This window comes from Hyperolius riggenbachi, chromosome 9 (genome assembly GCF_040937935.1).
Source record: "Hyperolius riggenbachi isolate aHypRig1 chromosome 9, aHypRig1.pri, whole genome shotgun sequence".
In the NCBI taxonomy this organism is placed as follows: Eukaryota; Metazoa; Chordata; class Amphibia; order Anura; family Hyperoliidae; genus Hyperolius; species Hyperolius riggenbachi.
The window spans coordinates 72,839,051-72,861,409 of record NC_090654.1 but is presented as its reverse complement, the minus strand read 5'-3'; the positions used below and the strand labels follow the sequence as shown (position 1 = coordinate 72,861,409).

Here is a 22,359-nt window from a genome sequence, read left to right as displayed (position 1 = left end):
GTAGAGCACACATACTGGCTATAACGTGCTGCCCATTATAGGCTGGCTGTTCCGTAGTTGTGCACAGTGAACACATGGGAAGCTTTTGGCTCAGCTCAGCACAGCTCAGTAACTTTGCAGGCACTGTGATTGCAGCGTAATATGATCCTCCTGCACTCGCTCTAAACAGCTGCACTACACTTCTGGGAATGGTTTCTTTCACTGTGCGACCTTTTCTTTCAAAGTGTACAGATGAGCATATAGGTGAAATATATGTAAAGCATATGATTGCAGCATGTGGGTATTACGTGCAAACATTTCTGCTCTCTGTTGGTCCCTCCTCCCTTCTCTGTCCACTCCCTGCCCTCTATCCATCTTCTCCCCTTCTCTGTGTGTCCACTCCCTCCCCTTCTCTTGTCCACAGACCTGTCCTGCTAGTCATTTCACCCCCGAATGCTTCCGGTAGTAAAATGATCCGAGATTCGGATCAAAGATCCGGATCTCTTCGATGATCCGATTCGAATCATCCGGATCATTGAAAAGATCCGAACTTCCCATCTCTATTATGTGATATATGATGAGTGTCATATGCTGTTACAGCTTATTCGCTGATCTAGAGTCATGTGACAATGTTGTCTGTTTGTTAACCAGGAAGTGTTAAATAAAGTTTATTCAGAGAGAGAGAGGGGAAAAAAAGAGCAGTGTGTGTTCCTGAATCCTGAGAGAAACTCAGAAAGAGAAAGCAGCAACAAGCCAGTTATCCCATCTGTTAAATCAAAATGGCAACACTTGTAAGATGGTTTGTACTATGGCATTGCCCTATGCCTAGCTTCTTTTCTTATCTGGTTGTGCTTGGCTTGGTACACAAGAGAGCATCTGTGGCCTTTTGGGTAGTCAATTTTTCCTGATTGGCATACGATCAGACAGGAATCCTAGATTATGCCATGAATAGCTCCCAACTGTCCCTCTTTTAGAGCCCTGTCCCTCTTTCCTCCTCATGTGTCTCTCTTTCAGGACTTTGTCCCTCTTTCTTTGTAAATACATGCATTTCTCTACAGAAAAATGTGTTTAATTGCCTCTAAACTTTATTCCCGTCTTTTAAATTGATATATTTCTTATTCTCAAATGTTAATATGAAGGGAAATGCACCAGGATAGAAAGGACCAGTGTGCTTTGGATTTTAGAACAACATATTTTCTTATGAAATCTTTATGGTATGCGTGACTAGGGATGTGCTGAGGGCGTGATCAGGGGCGTGGCTTAAGTGTCCCTCTTTCTCATCTCAAGAAGTTGGGAGGTATGACATGCATACATGCACAATTGCAGTTGCAATCATTCTTTTGTTTCAAGTAAGTTCTATTGGGTTCTATTGAGTTTTCGGCTATATCGATCAGTCACTTCCATAAACACATACAAAACAATGCTCGGCACTGATTGATATTTAACGCCATGTCGGATCACACAATGACCTAGAAACCGATAATTTCTTGTTCCCACCACAGTTCAGGTATAAACAGACCAGATAGTCGGTATCCACTGACTGGCAAGAGCTGGTTCTGGTGGAATATACATTGTTTGTCAATAGAGATAGCGGGAACGTGAAGTGGTTAGTCACACCATAGCTAGCTCTTAACTGTCCCTCTTTTGGAGGGACAGTCTCTCTTTTGGGAGCCATATGCCTCTGTCCCTCTTTTTTCCTCATTTGTCCCTCTTTCAGGACTGATGTACAGATCTATGTAAATATATTCATGTTTCTACTGCAAAAATGTGTTTAATTGAGTCTAAACTTTATTCCCTTCTTTTCAATTGAAATATTTCTTATTTTTAAATGTTAATATGAAGAAAAATGAAACGGGATAGAAACCCTGTGTGGTTTGAATTATAAAACAGCATATTTTTCTTATGAAAACTTTATAGTATGCGTGACTAGGGGTGTGGCAGGAGAGTGTTTAGGGGTGTGGCAGGGGAGTGGCTTAACTCCCTCTTTCTTATCTCAAGAAGTTGGGAGGTATGGTCACATGTGTACAATTGCAAAACAGAAATTTGCCTTCTGTTTTGCATAGTATTTTTTAGTAAGAGGGCTTTTTGGTCATTTTTTGCCCCTTACACACTCCTAGGAGTTCTGGTTCACCATGAGCTTGCTGGGCAATCTGTAAACATGTGTACACGCACACTTTGCCAGCATTTGGCACAAATGTAGAACTTGTGTATGCATTCACAGAAGCAGGCAGTGAAAAGAAAGTGGAGGGGGTGTTCAGAACCAATTTTTAAGGGGAACCCCAGGTGAGAGACAAAATAGAGGCTGCAATTTTTATTTCCTTCTAAACAATGCACATTACCTGGCTGTCCTGCTGAACTTCTGTCTCTAATACTTTTAATCATAGACATTGAACAAACATGCAGATCAGATGTTTCTGACAGAAATCTGTCTAGAATAGAGTTAGGTGTCAAGGTAGGTAGTCTGGTCAGGGGAGGAGGAGGGATGTTAGGGTTAGGCGGAGTTGGGGACTCTGAAAAGGCTGCAAAAGAGCTGGAAAGCATTCCTCCTCTCCTATTGGCTGACGATGGTTGAGGATTTTGGATTCTGCACAAGTGTATCTTGTCAAGTTTAAATCATACTTTTCAGGAGGAAACCGGTTTAGCCAATTTTGCCAATCAATCGCTTCTAAAATATGCACAGAGAAATGTATGAAATGAAAACATACAGCTATTTTGGCTAAAAAAATGTCATGGAGTCTTTTTTTTTTTAATTGCTACTTTAATTTCCCCCAAAATCTTCTATCCATTCAGTGATCTCGTCCTATCTCTGGTTCCCTGCATCCCCTTTAGAGCGGTCTGTGATTGGGGGAGGGTAGCAGTTTCCTCGCTGACCAATCTCTTTCAGGTCCAGGCAATAAGTAATACTTGTGTTGTACATCCCCCAGTATGCCTATAAATTTCATCCGCGGCTAATCGCTCTGCAATATCTTTGGCCGTTTCGGAGACTTTACAGTTGCTAGCGCTGCATTATCCCCATAGCCGCTGGAAGTGCTTAGTGCAGATGGTTTGTAAGTGGCGATAATATGAAGCCGTAAATTATTTTGGGAGAAGAAAGGAAATTCCGGATCCAGGTGCCTCTTAAGCTGTTTATCCTGAGTTTTATAGAACATAAACAGCATTGCATCTGGGACGGTACTGTACAGAAAAACACAGACTTATTATCGCATGAATTACAGATTCTCTGTCTTAAAGGACACTTTCACATATGCCGCTGTGGGCCAGTTAAATGATCTGCTAGCTTTACATTTTTATAACGTCCACCTTAGCTTTGGTTGTAGTTTGCTTAACCCACCTCAGGGGGAGACCTGGAGACCCTCCCCATCTCCTTTCAATACAACAGATGTATAGCTACAAATCATGCCCCCTTCCATCTGCAAAACTGCAATGGAGCCTCCCAATGTTCATACCTGCCTCTCCTTCCCCCCATGGTGACGCCTGCAGCTAGTGTGGTAATATTATCAGCAGCTGGGGGGGGGGGGGGGGGGGGGCATAGCTCCCAACTGTCCCTATTTTGGTGTGACAGTCCCTCTTTGGGAACAAAACCTCTCTGTCTCTCTTCCACCTTCATTTGTCCCTCTTTCAGGACTGATGTGCAAATCTGTGTTAATATATGTATTTTGGCTGCCAGGCACACTGCTACACAGAAAAGGAATGAGGAGGACCTGTCATGCCCAGGGCCAGTTTTAGTAACGATGGGGCCCCTGGGCAAAATTAACCACGAGACCCCCTTAATAGACACCATACAACCAAAAATCGGAATTAGGGGCCCATTGTTGCAGCCACAATTTCACCCGGGGCCCCTGAGCCAGTTGCTGACTGACACCCCCTGGGCCAGGGGAGCACAATTAGGTTAGGGGGGAGACACCTTGGGAGGCCATATAGGCTCTGGGGTCCTGGTGCAATTGCCCCCTTTGCTGCTATGGTAGTGACAGCCCTGGTCACGTTATCGGAAGCAGGTGATATAATGCTCCACTGCCGCCGCTTTGCATTTGACACTGCATTTACTGACAGGAGAGCCCCCCCCCCCCCCCCCACACACACACACACACAATGGCGAGGGTCGCAGGGGCTATTGTTATGCCTCTGATTCTTACAAGATATTGATTAAAAGTTCAGCAATGTAAGTGTGATGTGAAGCAAACCTACATTTTTTTATTTTAATAACTAAAATATGAATCAGAGACTCCAGGAAGGTTCTGTTTAGGATTAGTTCTACAATAACTTATCATTGGTTCATTTTTATGCCAAGTTTACTTGAAGCTGCAGTTTTTTACATTTTTCTTTGTTGTTTATCACTTCAGTGGTGGCTTTGACACCTAATGTCACATAAAGAGATCTAATTTGACTGCCAGGAATTGACAGGAAACATTGATGCGTCTATGACCTGCTGAAATGTCTTCCTAACCCTGTGGAGGCACTTACCGTATTTTTCTGACCATAAGTCGCTTCTGACCATAAGACACAAAGGACAGAAACCAGGGGGAAAAAATACTAAACTTGGTGCGATCATGGTCGAGGGGCATCTTTTGGACCTCCCCTCCTCCAATTACTACTACTGTGCCGTGCGCCTCTTGTATCCCCCCACCCCCTTGAATTTTTTTGTGTCTTCCTCTGTCCCCTGCATCCTCCCCCGTCCCTCCTGTGTCCTCCTCTTTCCCCCTGCATCCTCCTCTGTTCCCTTGTGTCCTCTTCTGTCCCCCTGCATCCTCCTCTGTCTCCCTGCGTCCTCATCTGTCCCCCTGTGTCATCATCTTCCCCCCCTCCTCATCTGTCCCCACATTCTCATCTGTCCTCCCTTCTTTATCTGTCCCTGCCATCATCTATCCCCTTCCTCATCTACCCCCCCCGCTCTCTACTATGCACCGCAACGAGATATTAAAGTACCTCTTGAAACAAAATGCTGCCTCCGCCGTCCTCTCATGCTAGGCTTGAATTTGATCCAACAGCTGCTCTTTTTGTTGATTGGAGAAGAACATCTCACGGGTGGGGCCAGGCTCATCATTGGGGCTAATCACAGCACTCCCTGAGAAGCACCTGGATGGTCAGTATTTGTTTTTATAATGTAGTATATCAGAATTGCTATACCAGTAGTCCCCAGTTAAGGAACAAGATAGGGACTGTAGGTTCATTTTTAACCTGGATCCATTCTTAAAGAGAGTCTGAAGCGAGAATAAATCTCGCTTCAGACCTCATAGATAGCAGGGGCATGTGTGCCCCTGCTAAACCGCCGCTATCCCGCGGCTTAACGGGGGTCCCTGATCCCCCAAATCCCCTCCGTACAGCGGGGGAGCGCTTCCTGGTTGGGGCAGGGCTAACCGCCGCAGCCCTGCCCCACGCGCGTCTGTCAGCGCGTATCTCCGCCTCTCCCCCGCCCCTCTCAGTCTTCCTTCACTGAGAGAGGCGGGGGAGAGGCGGCGATGCGCCGCTGATAGACACGACTGGAGGCAGGGCTACAGCCGTTAGCCCTGCCTCCAGGAGCGACCAAATATACGACCAACGCTTGTGGGGGTGGGTTTGGGGGTGAAGGGACCCCCGTTTAGCCGCGGGATATCTGCGTTTTAGCAGGGGCACACATGCCCCAGCTAACTATGAGCTCTGAAGCGAGATTTATTCTCGCTTCAGTCTCTTTAAGTTGGTACACTGTGCCATCTCTGTCCCCTGTGCCTCCAGTGTCCCCTGTGTCATCTCTGTCCTCCTCCTGTGTGTCCTTGGTCTCCCTTGTGCCACCTTAGGTCTCCCTTGTGTCTCTATTGTGCCACCTTGTGTCTCCCTTGTGTCTCCATTGTGCCTCCTTGTGTCTCCATTGTGTCTCTATTGTGTCTCCTTGTGCCACCCTGTGTCTCCCTTGTGCCACCTTATATCCCCCTTGTGCCTCCTTGATGCCCCTTGTGCCTTTTGTGCCCCCGTTCCTAGAGCAGAATATGCGAAGCGGAAGCCAAAACAAGTCTTACCTCTTACATGGCGGCCGGGGTCAATCAGCGACGTCCTACCTCCCTTCACTGTTCCTCCTCTCGGCTTCACCTGTGGCAGCTCCTCCTGATTGCGTCTGTAAGGATTCCTCCTGTGGCGTGTTCTGTCCATTGCGGTGGAGCCACAAACGGACAGTTCTGGTTTATCTGCTTGCATTTGGTTGTGCATTCGCAATGAGTCACATTGTCATTTGCAATTGCTCTGCTGTTCTGGGCAGCTCAGAATGCTGTCATCATTCCACTAGTGGCTTACTACAGCTGAGCTGCGGCCAGATAGCCCTGGATTTTCTGCATGCATGTTGTTGCATAGGACTGCATGCATTGGTACAGATAGTCTTTCAGCTAGCAGATGGTAACCAAGCCAGCTCAGGATTGAATGATTACCATTCAGCTGTGTGGAGATTTGCATGCTTGCATTCATTGGTTGATGCCAGCATAAAAGTCTGCCTCCCCTTTTGGACCTCGCCCATCATAGTTTCAGCTCTGTCTAAGCTGTTACTGGGTCCTTTGATACTGTAAATATATTCCTTGTCTTGTTACTTTCTAGTTCAGTTCGTGTGGAGCTGCGATTATATATTTCCCACGGGGACATATATACGTACTCCTTCTAGTGCAGATCATTTGTATTGTTTGTATTGCCTAGTTAGTTTGCTGTATTGCTCCAGTCAGATCTAGCTAGTCTCTTGCTTATGTTATATATTGGTTCATCGTCAATATATACATATTCTAGTCAGCGTTTGTTATTTTCCTTGTATTCGTGCTATGGTGATATATCAGTGCCGCTGATATATACGTACTCGAACTGTTGATATCCTGTGTTTAGTTAGTCAGTTTTTCGCATGTTTCGGTAGGTTGCGCTTAGCGTGATCACCTGTGCTTAGCTAGCATAGTCTTGTCCTTGCGAGGTAGCCATTGCTGCGGTTGCTATTGGTTACCTCACTCTTGTCTTTGTGAATGCTTTCTGTCACTGAGGCAGTGACTAGATTAGCAAGCATTCATTCTGTCAGCCTTTGTCCTCCTAGTCCTGTCCTTGCGAGGTAGCCATTGCTACGGTTGCTATTGGCTACCTCACTCCAGTCTGTCTTGTATCTGTCTGAATGTTAGTTATTGCAAGAGCAGCGCAACATCGCACTGCGCTGCCATTGCGTCTTATCAGAAGCACAGAGCTGCAGTTGCTCTGGGCAGCCTGTGTAGCCTCTTCCATTATCCAGCTCTTAGCCTTGTTGTGCTGGGTGGTCAGAAAGTATGCCCCCCCCCCAGCGTTACAGCGTCATTGCGCAATGCAAGTGAAGCCACTAGGAGGAACGGTGAAGGGAGAGAGGACATCGCTGATTGGCCCGGGCCGCCATGGAAGAGGTGAAACTTGTTGCGGCTTCCGCGGAACGGGACACGAGGTAACCTATGACTTTGTGACGTCATCACAGCGGATCAGCGGGCATTTGTATTGGCGGGTTGTTCGTAAGTCGGGCGTTTGTAAGCTGGGGGCTACCTGTATATTTAGAATTAACACTGCAAAACTGTATTTATTCTATCTCCAGCTGCAGAATGAAGATACAGTAACTCTCATATAAGCAAATGTTGCCTCAACATTATCTTTTTACAGCTCTTACAGTAAAGAACCCTTTGCATCTCTGACCCCTAAAAGTCCTTTCCCCTGGCCACCCATGAACTGATCATTCCTCCTGTGACCTGATACCTGCACGCCTGCTGTCACCTTCAGCTTCAGCTCACACATTGTGGCAGCCATCTGGTGCTGCCACGCAGTGGCTCCTGAATATTTATGGGCCTTCCAGTGACATCACAGAATGTGCTGACAACTTCTCCTCCCGTACTTTTGCCTTTCAAGCCTAATACTGGAAAATTAGAAGTGGCACTTAAAGGCTGCCAATTGGGAACAGCGCTGATTGCCTGATAACTGTATTTCGCTGATCCTACAAGCGAGGGGCCAGGCAGCGGCTTCTCTGGGAGAGAGCAGAGGGCTAGGAACGCGCTCACTCTGCAGAATAAGGGATCCGCTTCTCCGTATTGATCTGGCCATAATGTGATTTTTCTCTGCCTGTTAAGCACGATTGTCTCGCTGGGAGTATGCATCTTCCAGATGCGAGAGACAGTTTAATTAGCAGTGCGCTGCGCGACCACACCGAAAGCTCTCCGCATTAAAATTGAGGGCGATAATAAACACAGGGAGGTACTACAAAGAATACATTACACACAACTTCACTGGGGGATTCAGGAAACGACATTAACTCCTTCCCCTCTCTGCCAAATATTCACTGTGAAGCTGAAGTTCGGAAACAGGTTTTTCTTTAGGCATTTAATAGCTTCTTTTCCACTAAGAAGCAGGATTGCATGCTAAATTGCACTGCAATGCAATTGCACTTCCTTCATTTTGCACTAATGCGATTTAGTCACAATTACGCAGCGATTCCGGTTATTAGTGCATTTTGATTTGGGAAAAATTAAACTGCGATTATGGAAAATGAGCACCGCAATTTACATGTAAATTACAGTGCGATTGCAATCTGCTTTTTGGTCCTTTTTCATGAGGAATTGCATGCAAAATTGCGCTGCAATGCAATTGCACTTCCTTCACTTTTCACTACCGCGATTTGATCGCATTTACTCTGAAATTCCTCGGTTATCAGCGCAAACGCACCAAAAATCATGCAGGCTAGCGATTGCAGTTCAGGAAAAACAAAACCGCACTAGAAAAAGAGCACCGTGATTTACAGGTTAATGGTGGTGGTGTTGCGATCGGCAAAAAACAAGCCATCCGGTTCTTGAAGCAGATCAAAGCTCGTGGAAAAGCACATTTTACACTTATGCCTGCGATTTCTAGCCACATTGTTGCATTTTTGCAATTTTTCGGCTCGGAATCTTCTTTTGTTTGTGGGTGCTTTTTATGCGATTTTTTTTTTCTTTTTTTTTTTTAGAATACGATTTTTCTGTGCATACCAACAAAGTTAAGTTACATGAGGATGTATCTGATTAAGTTTAAAATCAGATGTGATTTTTGTGTAACAAATGTGAATTTTCTGCATTTCCATTGACACACATTGATACACGATTCGCTTGTTGGTTGTGAAACTAAACACGCCTGCTGAATTGTTTCTGCGCAAATAATCGCACAACCATGCAAGTCAAATGCAATGCCAGTGACTTGTATCAGATGTGAGGCGAACATGACTTTCAAAATATATGTGAAAGGGGCCTTACCTAAAGCGGAACGGAATACTAAAAAGAAAAGAAGTGTTTCACTTACCTGGGGCTTCTGCCAGCCCCTTGTAGCCTTCCTGTCCCACGCCGGTCCTCCACAACCCTCCATTCTTCTGCCGCCAGTGAGTTTTGTTACCTTCGACTTGTAAGCTATTAGCGCAGGACACTATTGCGAGCGGGAATGCGAAGTAAGATACGCGTGGCTCGGGGCGCGCAGTTGCAGAGTGGATGGTAATGAAACTAGCTGGCGGTGGGGGAGCGGAGGATCGTGGAGGACCGGCGCAGGACAGGAAGGCTGCAAGGGGCTGGCAGAAGGTAAGTGAAGCAAATTTTTTTTTTTTTTTTTTTTAGTATTCAGTTCCACTTTAAAGTGGACCTCCATAGTAAAAAACAAAATCCTGCAGCATCCTTGTAATTAAAAAGTGATATTTACCTGAGCAGCCTTGTTCCACAAAGCCATCCCGAAGACCCCTGCAGTAAAAAGCTTGGCGTTTTTCTCTGAGGTTAATTTGGGACAGTAAGCTCTGGTCCCTTAAAGTGAACCCGAGGTGAGAGTGATATGGAGGCTCCCACATTTGTTTCCTTTTAAACAATACCAGTTGCCTGGCAGCCCTGCTGATCTATTTGGCTGCAGTAGTAGTAGTCTGAAGTATACCAGAAACAAGCATGCAGTGAATCTTGTCAGTTCTGACAATATTGTCAGTAATGCCTGATCTTTTGCATGCTTGTTCAGAGTCCATTACATTAGAAGCAATTGATTGATTGATCAATTCACCTAATTGGCTGCAGTAGTGTCTGAATCGCACCAGAAGCAAGCATGCAGCTAATCTTGTCAGATCTGACAATATTGTCTGAAACACCTGATCTGCTGCATGCTTGTTCAGGGTCTATGGCTGAACGTGTTAGAGGCGGTGGATCAGCAGGAGAGCCAGGCAACTGGTATTGCTTAAAAGGAAATAAATATGGCAGCCTCCATATAACGCTCACCTCGTGTTCACTTTGACACAAGAACGAAACCTCCAGGCAAGTATATAATGCATTTCAAGGCTACTTTCTTTTTGACAGAAGCATACTTTTAATTTTCTTTATGCCTCTTTAAATTTTCTTGCCTTCCTGACCTGCCTTGTGATTGACAGAGTAAAAGTTTCTGGAGAAAAGTCATTAATTTAGTCAATAGGACAGTGACAAATGCTTGAGGTAGATACAATACAGACACATATTGGGCAGCCAGTCAAGCACGCTCTGTGCTGCCTCTGTGGATGGAGCGGTAATTATATCTGAGAATGCTTTTCTGAATGAATATGTGTTTATTTTTAGAGCCTTTTGATGGCACTTAGAGAGGTGGAAACACTCACGGGCCTCCCATCCTCTCCTCTAAATAGAAGGGACACTTTTATGGTGAAATAAGTGCCAGATAAGGAAAAAAAATGGGGAAAAACACATTTTTTGTATTATTTATAACAGAAATTTACTATTGATTCCAAAAGCGATGCATCCTTCTGTCCTGCTGATCTTCTCTTTGGAAAAAGGATGGAGGGACAAGGCCACTAGAGACTGATATGATATCTGAGGGTGAAGTCTGGTTGGTGACTCACCTATAGTACTAGTCTGCTGTATGATGTCTCTGTCTTGAGGGCTATTGCAAGGCGAGGTATCCCAGCCATACCTCCTGGCTCAGTTCCTGTATACCTCGGATATTTGTAGTAGAGTGGGCAGAGGTTGGTTTCTGCATTCCTTAGATAATTGGAGTGGAGTTGACAGAGCTCAGATGCTGCCTACCTTGGATATTTGGAGCTAGGTGAGCAGAACTTGGTTTCTGCCTTCCTTAGATAATTGGAGCAGTGCTGGGCCGAAATTACGCATGAGCGTAATTACGCATCGTAATTCAATGTAAATTTACGCGTAAGCGATACGCGTAAAATACGGTCTTACGCGTAATTATTTACGCGTAAGCAGTAGAGTGGTATCGTAATTTCACTGTCTACTTTAATTGCTAGGTATGCGTAATTTTACGAACACTTACGCGTAATTTTACGCGTAATTGCTAACGTAAAAACTCCCCTTTTCTAAGAGTAGCCAATCAGTCAACATCCTAAGCAACCAATAGTATCTTCTCCCGCCCTTCAGTATAAGCGTACGTTTTGACGCATACGAATGATATGTACGCAATAATTGTCACATTGACGGCTATTGCGTACATATCGTCTGTATGCGTAAAAAAATACGCATTAATGGGTATTACAGCACTACGCGTAACATCGTAGTGTAAGCGCCTACATTACAGTATCCTTACGCGTAACTGCGTAGGTTTACGCGTAATTACAGTGATGTACCGTAGATAATTTCCTACGCCGTAACCGTAATTGCGTAATGCGTAATAGCGTAAAATTACGCATAATGATCCGTAAGCGTAGATTTTTCCAATACGACCAGCACTGAATTGGAGTAGGGCTGGCAGAGCTATGTCCCTCCCTACTTTGGTTGGTATATTCTAATTTATTAATTTACGGGCAAAAGACACCCATGTCAGTGTGACATAAAATCAGCTTCATTCAGCTGAGAAACAAAAAGAAAAAATAGCCTTTTGAATTTTACAGCCCTGTCTTGTTATCAGCAGTGTTTCATCAGACAGATAGAAGTGTTCTGGCTTCTGGTTACTTTTCAGGATAGCCCTGGCTGCATTCAGCTGCTATTTGACTGCCTTATTCACATAGGTAAAATAACTGGCTTATTAACTCCTGTAATAAAGGAAAATAAATAAAAGGACCTCAGACAAGTTTTGATTAGGAATAGCATTATATGTCGAATCAGGTTATTTGGGCTCTGGGACGCGACTGCATAGAGCCTGTCATCGGTGCGGCTATACCAGCAATGCTATAGTCCGCGGTTGCGTATCTGTTATTCCAGTGCTGTTGAACCGGACCCCGAATTGCGTGTCCATTCCCAAGCTGCTACAACTCAGAGGGGGAATAGTATTTTACACCGCAGGGAATTTCAGCGGCAGCAGGGCGAGCTATTATTCGGCTAGCCTTGCGCCCAACTGACCAGTAGCGTACTCATACGTACGCCTATATGCAGAGCCGGGACAAGGTCCTCCAGCACCCAAGGCTGAGACACCAAAGTGCGCCCCTCCATCCCTCCCACTCCAGCCGTCACACACTGATTGCTATTAGGCTAAGAGGGCCACAGGGCCCACAACCTCCCCAACACCTTAATATCTAGTTATCTGGCTTGCAGTCACTGCTATGTATCCCCTTTTCTTATTTATTTCTGCTTCATACACGATTAGGAATGACAGCTAAATGAATTGTGCGCCCCCTCCTACACTGCGCCCTGAGGCTGGAGCCTCTCCAGCCTATGCCTCGGCCCGGCCCTGCCTATATGCACCCATGTTTAGCTCACCATGGAGTGCATGGTGATAATCATACATTGTTGAGTAACGTGCATTACTGGGTGACTTGGTCAGCATTGCCATACTGTATCTGTTCTTGGAAAGCAGGTCACAGGAGTCAATATCATGTCATTATTATCTTAGTGCTTGTTCAGAAGACGTAATATTCACTCCCAACAATATGATCAAAATGATTAGATTCATTGTTCAAGCATCTGAGACAAAAAAAATGTACTGGTCAGATGTTTTAATCTCAATCAGTCCTGCATGGAGCCCAGTATGTGTTTTTGCAGGACTGATCAAAATGGTGTCGGCAGGCAGGGCAGCCATTAGGGGGGGACAACTGACACTGCAGTGAGGGGCCCAGTGTTTCTGGGGGCCCTGGGCCCCCCAAAGCGCTGGAAGGGCCGCATGTGCTGGCTGCGGGCCCGTGGCTCACTAACCAGCACACCGCATTCCAGCACTGAGAGAAGAGTGACATCAGCGCTTGAACGTGGGGAGCAGATGAGTGAGCCCGCTACAGCGGACTTTCTATACTGAGGCACCACCTATATCTGGCTACAGGCTACCTATATAGGACCACCACCTATACCTGGCTACCTATACTGTGGCTGGAACCACCTATACCTAGCTACCCATACTGGGGCACCACCTATACCTGGCTACCTATACTGAGGCTGGAACCACCTATACCTATCTACCTATACTGGGTCGGGGGACGAGCTGAGACAAAAGGGGACAAGAGGTAACACAGGGGAAAAAAAGAGGCACAGGTGGAACAGAGGTGGAAAAGAGGCACAGGTTGAGACGGGAACATTAGGTCACACAGAGGGACACAAAAGAGGCACAAACTGAGGAGAGACAGAGGGGGACAAAAGATGCACAGGAAGAAAAGAGGGGGACAAAAGAGAACGGATAAAGGATAAGAACGGACCTACAAGTCCCTATCTAATTTTTTAACCGGGGACTACCTGTATTTTGCTAGTATTTGGCTCCACTCACAACATGCCATGACCACGCCCACTTTTTGCTGCGTCACGCAGTGCATGCCACTTTCTTCATTGTCGGAGCCGTGCACATTTTTCACCGCAGCGCACTTCGCGCACGGACACCAGGTGGGGTGGCTAGTGGGCGGGCAAAGCAACCAGTGGGTGGGCCCAGGGAGGGGGGCCCAGGCCTCATGATGTGTGAGGGGCCCCAACATTTCTGATGGCCACTCTGTTGGCAGGACACTACTTGTACACAGCTGCATAGAGTGATCACATGTTGCCAGCAAGTTCAGTTCTGGTTCCTTTCCCCTACTTCAACCTTGTTCCCTGTTCTCCCTGCTCTCTCACTTGTATGTATCTGAGGGGACTTGCAGGATACACAAAATAGATGAGAGAGTCATCATATACGTTTACAGTATATGCTGGTTTGACATGTCTGCCTGTTACACAGCTATGCGGGAAAATTAATCAGAACAACTGATCACCAAGGCTTGTCCACAGATCTTTACATATACTGTATACACTGCCTTGGGCTGAGCGTATACTGTACATTTATCTCCTTTGCGCCGTCATTTTAACAAATCCATGCAGTGATTTGGAGTTCTCCCTGAGGCAGGTGCTCAGGTGAGAAAGCAAGTCCACTCCAGGATTTGGTGTTCTCCTTGAGGCATAGGCTCAAGTGAGAAATAATAGGCTGATTTGTTCAGATTAATGCAGTCCTATTATGGGAAGCACATGCTGTATCTATGCCAGAATGAAAAAACAAAAGGTTTCAGGTTTCTGTGCTGTCACAAGCCCCCTAGTGGCCAGACCGCACAATGCCTTCCAATCGGTTTCAGCACACAGACCATGCAATCTGTGGTCGCAATCGGTGTGCAGAATTGGAATTTTGGCAGCAGACGGACTAGAAGGGAGCTTGTGAGTTACGGTAATACAATTTACACACTATTTCAGGGTATAACTGCCACCACTCCTACAGAAGGGTAGGAGTCCTAACTATACTGAGACTAATACCTGCAAATAAAATGGTTAAAGTGACTCCGAGCTCAACAAAAAAATAAAAGTTGTACTCACCAGGGGCTTTCTCCAGCCCAGTGCTGGTCGGGAGGTCCCACGCCGGCGCCCTGGCTCCTCTCCTTCTCCCCGCTCCGGAATGGCTGACAGGCCGCAGCCCGGGCGACACTCTCCCGAGTGTCGGGCTGCTTCTTCCGCATATGATGCGGATTACGTCACACGCCGGCCGCCTCGCGTCATCACGGCAGCCGGCGTGAAAGTACTGCGCATGCGCGCTTTAATCGTGCATGCGCAGTACTTTCACGCCGGCCGCCGTGATGACGCGAGGCGGCCGGCGTGTGACGTAATCTGCGTCATATGCGGAAGAAGCAGCCCGACACTCGGGAGAGTGTCGCCCGGGCTGCGGCCTGTCAGCCATTCCGGAGCGGGGAGAAGGAGAGGAGCCAGGGCGCCGGCGTGGGACCTCCCGACCAGCACTGGGCTGGAGAAAGCCCCTGGTGAGTACAACTTTTATTTTTTAGATGAGCTCGGAGTCCCTTTAAACACACTCTATTTTATCTAGCTATCAACAATAGTAGCGACTCTTCAGAAGCTAGAGTTCAGTTTGTGTGGCTGAATAGCAGGTGTAGCTGAACAAATAAAATGACTTTTTATAAAGTTTTTATTATAAATGCAATATAAATAATTAATATATACAGAAAAATCATTAAAATCAACAATTATAGAGACAATCGTAGCACAGTATAAAAAATAAAAAGGGAAGAAAAATACTTAAGTTCATGTGGAAATATGTCCTTTCTGGGAAAACACGTGCAGTTCTTTGATTCAGTTCAGAAGACCAAAGTTCAGACAAGATGGCAGCAACTCTTCCTCAATGCAGCGGCAGGCTCCCATGAAGATGGAATTGGAGGAATGAAGGAGGAGGCCCTGGCAAACACTTTTGAATAAACCACAATTTTGGGTGGGGTCTCAGGTTCAGCCCTGGGGCTGGACAGGGTGTGGTTAACCTCCTGGGTGGGTTTCTAGTGCCCACCAAATATGACATTTTCCATATCTCAGCTTACACTTCACGCACACACATAACAGTCACAGATTGATATTCCTCAGAATATGCCAGTTCATATGACATCAAACTTGGGTGCTTTCGCATGCCCGGTTACGAAGTAGCGGAATACCTCGGGTTCTGGTTATGTCAGTGGCCTCAATTTAATATTAAAATATTCACCAGATCTGGACCAGCAGAATGAGATAACTTTCATACCTCTCATATGAACGGTATTCCTTAAACCGGCTAAAAATCATAAACTCTATGTATTTCTAAGCTCCACACAAGCTCCACACATGATGGATCAAAGTTCAAAACGCTCAGAATCAGAATCAATTTATTTTCGCCAAGTAAGTTTGCACCTACAAGGAATTTGTCTTGGCAGTTGCTTAACAAACACAAACAAAAAACAATACAAGGACAGACAGTGTGAATATTACAAGTTAAGGACATTATAAGTATAGTGGCAGTAAGCAATGTGAGAATTGTTCATGTTTAGTTCCGTGCTGATTACTTTCAGTCCTAGCAGCTCTAACGTGGTTCAGCATTAAGTATGGCTACCGCTTGAGGAAAAAAACTGTTCCTGTGTCTGGAGGTTTTGGTAGCGATTGACCGGAATCTTACTCCTGAAGGCATGCGCTGGAAGATGGAGTGAGCTGGGTGAGAGGGGTCAGAGGCAATTTTGGTCGCTCTCTTTCTGCACCTGCTAGTGTAAAGATCCTGCAGGGAAGGTAAGCTACAGCCAATTATCCTTTCCGCTGATCGGATGATGCGCTGCAGCCTCCCCTTTTCTAATGCTGAGCAGGAGCTGAACCATACAGTCATGGATGATGTTATGGTGGATTCGATGATTGCAGTGTAGAACTGCACCATTAGCTTTTGAGGTAGGCCAAACTTTTTCAGCTGCCGCAGATGGTACATTCTCTGTTGTGCTTTCTTGACAATAGTGGCAGTGTTGTTGTCCCATTTTAAGTCGTTTGAGATCGTGGACCCAAGAAACTTGAATGACTCACCACCTCAAACTAGCAATTGGGGGAGATACCGTACAGTATAAAGACTCTGTGCAAAACCTTGGGGTGATCCTGGATGGAAATCTAAAACTCAGACAGCAGGTATCAGCTGTCGTCAAGTCTTCCTTCTTCCATCTAAGAAATATAGCGAAAATCAAACACCTTATCCCAGCTGAATACCTACGTGCCCTGGTTCATGCATTTGTATCCTCCCGCCTAGACTACTGCAACGCCCTGTTCATCGGATCTACAGATAAGGTTCTGCGCCCCTTACAGCTAGTACAGAATGCTGCAGCCAGACTCCTAGCCAATGTTACCCGCAGCTCACACATCTCCACAGTACTGCAAACTCTTCACTGGTTGCCAGTAAAATGGAGAATCAGTTTTAAGATTTGCCTGCTGACATTCAAGGCCCTAAACCACATGGGACCCAAATACATAGCGGATCTATTGGAACTTTATGCCCCTCCACGCACCCTCCGCTCTGCCAACAAGATGAAGCTGGTTATTCCCAGGATACACTTAACATTTGGTGCTCAGGCCTTTTCCTACGCAGCCCCTACTCTATGTAACTCACTTCCACAATCAGTACGAGAGGCTCCCTCTCTGGACAGCTTTAAAAAAGGCTAAAAACCCACCTTTTTTCCCGAGCCTTTGAGACTGCATAATGCAGAGTCACAGCGCTTTGAGTCCCCTGGGAGAAAAGCGCTATAAAAATAGTATTGTTATTGTTGTTATTGTAAGAGACTTACTTGTGTTTTATGTTGTTTTTGTGGATAAACAGTAGGTTTGCTCCCAGCAGAGAGTATTCTCTGCTTTAAGTTTAGTTAGTGGCCCGTCTAGTGGCAAGGTACCTTGAACATATTGTAATTAGCATGTAAATAGCTTTTACAACACAAAGAAACACTGGCGTGGGTAAATCACAAAGACTGTCTCCAGAGTGCAGACCTGTGCCAGAAAGCAAAAAGAACCTGCTACCTATTCCCCCTGTGTTACAATGGTCATCCTTAACTTTCTTCTTCTGCCATAGAACATTATTTGTCTTCTAGAATATGTATCCATTAGGAAAAGGTATCTGTAGGTAAACAGTCTCCTTTCACCTGTATACAGATGGATTCTCCCGAGCTTTCAATCAGCTTCATCAGTCAGCGGTTAGATATTTCTGTGTAAGATTTATGGGCGGCTTCACGCGTTGAATTGCGTCCGTCTCCGGCTGAGATGATGAGTGAGACAATTCTGCGGTTATATTATAATCACGCTGCGCACTTATCGTGTGCCTGTTAGCTGCTGCTGTGCTATATAGAAACTCATTTATGAAATGAGGGAGGTGAGAGCCTCTTATCCCCCTTCATACAGTGAGGGGCTGTGATAATGTGCTTCCTATTGTTACTGATATTGGGTCTCTCTCCATGAGATATTTATTGCTGCGGATATAATACTATTTGCTGGATGTGCTCTGTTCACAGAGATCTCTCAGCTATATAATCAGCCAGTCCCCAGGCAGTGCGGTCCGAGTTACTGTACAAGTGTGGTGGAAGCTGCTGTATTATTCCGTGCCACTGGCGTAACTACAAATCACCGGGCCCCCCAATGTTCACACCCTTTCCCTTGCCTATCCCTGGTTGCTATTACAGCCTGGGGGCCCATCTTGCAAGAGTCATATAACAAGTGTGTCCACCATGATTTTCACACCCATAACAAGTGTAGCTACAAAACACCTGATCTGAGTGAAGTGAAGCATTAGTTGGGGCCCCCTTACAGCTCTGGGCCCCCCTGCAGTCGCAGGAGCTGCTCCCCTGTAGTTACGCCCCTGCTGCTGGCAGAGTCCACTTTCTTCAGCTACGTACACACAGGGAATAAAAGCCATGTGTTTGCTTTGGGTGACATTTTCTCTCCAATCAGGGCACAGATGAGCTTCTTGGCTCTCTGCTGAGCAGCATATGAGGAGAGTATTGGAAAGAACGAGCAGGAGGCCTACTGGTGCACCCGAAACATAATTAAAGGGAGCATGGAAATTTGCGCATCCAGGATGGGCAATAGTAATTTACAGATATTCTATTATTAACCTGTTAAAGGCCCTATGTCACGAAAATCTTAAAATTTAAAATACATGTAAATATATACAAATAAGCAGTACGTTTCTCCCAGAGTAAAATGAGCCATAAATTACTTTTCTCCTATGTTCCTGTCACTTACAGTAGGTAGTAGAAATCTGACATTACCGACAGATTTTGGACTAGCCCATCTTCTCATGAGGGGCTCTCAGGGTTTTCTTTAATTTTAAAAGCACTTAGTAAATGGCAGTTGCTCTGTCCAACTGCCAAAAAAGTGTGTAGCGAGCGGGGAGGCTGGGCAGCATGTTTGTATAAATGTTTTTCAGGGAATGTCTTCATAAAGAATAAAGGTCATGCTGAAGATCCACCACGAAGAGATGGACTAACCCAAAACCTGTAGGTAATGTCAGATTTCTACCACCTACTGTGAGTGACAGCAACATAGGAGAAAAGTAATGTATGGCTCACGTTACTCTGGAAGAAATGCACTTCTTATTTGTATGTGTTTTAAATTTTAAGATTTTGCGACACTTCCACTTTAAGGACCATAGGCTTTACCCTCAAATCCAGACCCCCCCCCCCCCCCCCCCCCCCCCCCAGTGGCCGGGCTATTTTTTTTTTTACAAATTAGGCCACTGCAGCCTTAAGGGCTCGCTGCAGGGCTGTGCAGCCTAGCACACAAGTGATTCCCACCCTTTTCTGCCCACCAACCAAGAGATTTCTGTTGGTGGGCTCTGATCACTCCCCCAATGTTTGTTTGTTTATTTGTATATTTATGTATGGGTTTTTTATAAAATAAATATGTCTTTTTTAAAAAATTATTTATTCCCCCCAGCCAGCCAATCACAGCGATCGGCTGTCATAGTCATCAGCCTATGACAGCCGATCGCTCTTCTGCATCCCAGGGGGACAGCCGTGTCACACGGCTGTCCTCAAGTACAGCGTTGCCGTAGATTGCAGTGCTGTATAGTGTAAATGGACGGCGGTTTCGTCGTCTAAGGGCCCATTCACACTTGCTGATCGCAAAACGCTAGCGATTTTGCTAGCATTTTGTTTTGGCGTTTTTTGGCGATTAACGCCAAAAAAGCACCATTCACACCTGGCGATTTTTTTTAGTGATTGCGTTTTGCGCTTCTATAGCACTAAAATGCGATCACCAGGAAATCGCCTGAAAATGGTGCAGGCTGCACGTTTGCATTTAGCATTTTGGGGTGATTTGCGGCGATTAGCGCAAATCGCCCAAATGAGAACGGGCCCATAGACCTTTATTACCCTAGCGCTTTGAAAAGTGCTAGCGTTTGAGCGTTTTGCCGATATCGCCGGCAAAAAGCTCAAGTGTGAATGGGCCCTAACAGTCTCCTAACAGTGATCGTCGCTGGGAGACTGATGACGGAGCAGAGCGCAGCGGCACGCGCGATCTCCTGCAAAACCCCACCCCAGGCCAATTGGTGTTGAGCAGTACTGGGGCTGCCGCCGCATTCATGGCAATTGCAGTGGAGCGGTCGGCAAAGGGTTAAAGAGCAAAGAAGGATTGTAAAATATCAGTATTAAATACCAATATTTTACTAAAGCTGCACCTAACCCTACGCTCATGCAGAACTCCCCCCCCCCCTCCAACACTTGACCCTAACCCCCCTCCCCCCCACACACTTCCTGATGCCTAACCCTAACCATCGCCGCCACCAGTAAAAAAAAAAAACATAATTTTTTTTGGCACCGCCGTAAGCGCCCATTGAAATAGTGGCATTGAGGTGCAATTTGGGTTGAGCCCAGTGGCCGGTATTGGTTTGGTGCCGCAGGCACCCAAATTTCCCTTCAATACTGCTATTTCAATGGGCGCCTATGGTGATGCCCGAATTTCCACTGCTAGCTGGCACCCACATTTTCTGCACCCCCAGACTGTACCGGCCCTATTAGTTTGCTCACGTATAGTGCTTTCCTGTAAGTTTGCACCCCTATAGTACTCCCCCAGTGTGCTCCAATACAGTGGCCCTCAGCGTGTTCACAGGAAAGTGTGCTGCTGTAGTGAAGAAGTAAGGACATGTCGCTCCACTGGAACAAAGTAATGTATGATGCTGCCGCTGCAGCTTGTGTGGAATTGGGCCCTGAGGTCTGGAGGCGGGTTTAAGCGGGGGATTTTGGCTATGGAATTTTGCTGGGGCCCACCAGGCTCACGTTGTGCCCCAGTATGTGCCAAATGTGGCCTTCTATGAAAAAGGCAGTAACAGCCACCAGAACAGGGGGTCTGTGTGGCAGAGTTTTAGGGACAGGGTTGGCTGCTGGTTTTTAGATGGACTCTGGAGGCTGAGAGGCAGAGGCTGAGTGACAGGGTTGGCTGCTGGTTTTTAGCTGGACTCTGGAGGCTGAGAGGCAGATGCTGAGTGACAGGGTTGGCTGCTGGCTTTTAGCTGGACTCTGGAGGCTGAGAGGCAGAGGCTGAGTGACAGGGTTGGCTGCTGGTTTTTAGCTGGACTCTGGAGGCTGAGAGGCAGAGGCTGAGTGACAGGGTTGGCTGCTGGTTTTTAGCTGGACTCAGGAGGCTGAGAGGCAGATGCTGAGTGACAGGGTTGGCTGCTGGTTTTTAGCTGGACTCTGGAGGCTGAGAGGCAGAGGCTGTGTGACAGGGTTAGCTGCTGGTTTTTAGCTGGACTCTGGAGGCTGAGAGGCAGAGGCTGAGTGACAGGGTTGGCTGCTGGTTTTTAGCTGGACTCTGGAGGCTGAGAGGCAGAGGCTGAGCGACAGGGTTGGCTGCTGGTTTTTAGCTGGACTCTGGAGGCTGAGAGGCAGAGGCTAAGTGACAGGGTTGGCTGCTGGTTTTTAGCTGGACTCTGGAGGCTGAGTGGCTGAGGCTGAGTGACAGGGTTGGTTGCTGGTTTTTAGCTGGACTCCAGAGGCTGAGAGGCAGAGGCTGAGTGACAGGGTTGGGTGGTAGGTTTTTAGCTGGACTCTGGAGGCTGAGAGGCAGAGGCTGAGTGACAGGGTTGGCTGCTGGTTTTTAGCTGGACTCTGGAGGCTGAGAGGCAGAGGCTGAGTGACAGGGTTGGCTGCTGGCTTTTAGCTGGACTCTGGAGGCTGAGAGGCAGAGGCTGAGTGACAGGGTTGGCTGCTGGCTTTTAGCTGGACTCTGGAGGCTGAGAGGCAGATGCTGAGTGACAAGGTTGGGTGGTGGCTTTTAGCTGGACTCTGGAGGCTGAGAGGCAGAGGCTGAGTGACAGGGTTGGCTGCTGGTTTTTAGCTGGACTCTGGAGGCTGAGAGGCAGAGGCTGAGTGACAGGGTTGGCTGCTGGCTTTTAGCTGGACTCTGGAGGCTGAGTGGCAGAGGCTGAGTGACAAGGTTGGCTGCTGGCTTTTAGCTGGACTCTGGAGGCTGAGAGGCAGAGGCTGAGTGACAGGGTTGGCTGCTGGTTTTTAGCTGGACTCTGGAGGCTGAGAGGCAGAGGCTGAGTGACAAGGTTGGGTGGTGGTTTTTAGCTGGACTCTGGAGGCTGAGTGGCTGAGGCTGAGTGACAGGGTTGGCTGCTGGTTTTTAGCTGGACTCTGGAGGCTGAGAGGCAGATGCTGAGTGACAGGGTTGGTGGGTGGCTTTCAGCTGGACTCTGGAGGCTGAGAGGCAGAGGCTGAGTGACAGGGTTGGCTGCTGGTTTTTAGCTGGA

General features: G+C 46.7%; 1 protein-coding gene across 3 annotated transcripts in view; it reads left to right on the top strand.

Annotated features, from left to right (window-relative positions):
• The first annotated feature begins 670 nt into the window (after nt 1-670).
• The window catches only part of FGD5 (FYVE, RhoGEF and PH domain containing 5), a 321,938-nt gene continuing 300,249 nt past the window's right edge, over nt 671-22,359 (top strand). Inside the window, exons 1-2 of one of the 3 annotated variants that reach the window (XM_068253044.1) lie at nt 671-770; nt 4,965-5,059. The gene's annotated coding sequence lies outside the window, so the exon portion shown is untranslated. Of the gene's footprint in view, nt 779-4,964; nt 5,060-22,359 lie in introns of all 3 variants that reach the window. The other 2 variants (XM_068253043.1, XM_068253041.1) reach the window with 2 other exon arrangements.